The sequence below is a fragment of the Amphimedon queenslandica genome, unplaced genomic scaffold (assembly GCF_000090795.2).
Source record: "Amphimedon queenslandica unplaced genomic scaffold, v1.1 AMPQUscaffold_13475, whole genome shotgun sequence".
In the NCBI taxonomy this organism is placed as follows: Eukaryota; Metazoa; Porifera; class Demospongiae; order Haplosclerida; family Niphatidae; genus Amphimedon; species Amphimedon queenslandica.
Genome location: NW_003546289.1, coordinates 46,840 through 48,175, shown reverse-complemented (window position 1 = coordinate 48,175; position 1,336 = coordinate 46,840). Strand labels below are relative to the sequence as shown.

The following is a 1,336-nucleotide window of genomic DNA, read 5'->3' as shown; positions in this document are numbered from 1 at the left end:
TCTTTTGTTTGTTGTGTGTGTACATTTTCTCCACGGAGAGTCAATAGTGAGAGTTTTTGTTGGTGGCAAAGTTCTTCAAAAAGCAGATGCCCCTTTGTCAAGGACTCAGCTATATAATACATGAAGGAGAAACTCTGTGTAAATTTATTTGTACATCAATGACAAATTGTTTCATTTAAAATATAATTCTACAAAAACAAGGGCTCATTATTGCTATGGCTGTAACTTGAAAGATTAAAGTCAAAATCAGCTCAAACTTCTGAGAACATCAATATGTATCAGAAAATGTAGTAAAATTTGTGGCGATTCAGGAGCCATTTTTTAAAATTAGAGGCTGTAGCCTTCAGAAATTTAAAAAATTTTTGGCATTTTCTTAAAATGGCTGTAACTCGGAAAGATTGAAGTTAGAATCAACTCAATTTTTTAACATAACATAAGGACATCAATATATATCAGAAAATGTAATAAAAATGGTGATTTAAAAGCCATATTTTGAAAAAACCATGGTGCTTTTTCAAAAATTGGCTTGTTTTTTAAAATCCTAATAACTTGTTGGAATCAGCTCAAACTTTCTACATAGCATAAGGACATCAATGTGCATTAAAAAATTAAAAAACAGGGATAATTCAGAGCCAATTTTGAAAACCATGGGCTTTTTTTAATTGGCTCATTTTTTCAAATGCTCTTAAACGTACATGTAACTCAAAAAGTATTTGTCAGAATCTGCTCAAACTTTCTACACAGCATAAGCACATCAATATGTATCAGAAAATATAATTCATTACAAGGTAGTTTCTCCCTTGTGTGGTTTTATGATGTTTTTCTGTTATTATCTTATTATTATTCATTATTATTAATTAATTGATCATTTTTGTATAAAAGGAGACATTTTGTTAGACTAATAGACTTAAGAGTGTGTGTGAGCGGGAGCGAGCAAGTGAGAGAGTTAGAGTGCGTGAGTGAGTGCATATTGTATTGTGGCTTTTTTGTCTCTCTCCATTTGCTCTGTTATTTCTGTATGATAATTGATTTGTTTGAGAAAAGAGTTTGTTTTATTGAAAGGTGAATATAACATATTTGACAGCCAGCAGAGAAGCGAGCTGCCGAGAGGAGGACTGAATCCAAACTATTGCTGACATCGAACTAGAAGGGATCAGCAGTGTTCCCTACAGAGAAGACGCCGCGACAACCCTCTCACATATGGTATCTAGGCGTGGGGAAGTACTGTAGGTCAGTATGGCTGGTTAAGGTCTCAGGATTAAATATACTCAAATTATTTTAGCTTCAATCCTTGATTGTAAGAATGTTCTCAATCCTTCTCACTCGTCTGCCTCTC

The 1,336-nt window shown here is 33.6% G+C and overlaps 1 long non-coding RNA gene across 1 annotated transcript in view; it reads right to left on the bottom strand.

The window, feature by feature from the left end:
* Positions 1 to 6: 6 nt before the first annotated feature.
* The window catches only part of LOC109580797 (uncharacterized), an 8,726-nt gene continuing 7,396 nt past the window's right edge, over positions 7 to 1,336 (bottom strand). The window contains exon 5 of the long non-coding RNA XR_002184361.1: positions 7 to 109. This is a non-coding gene — a long non-coding RNA (uncharacterized LOC109580797). The remainder of the gene's footprint in view (positions 110 to 1,336) is intronic.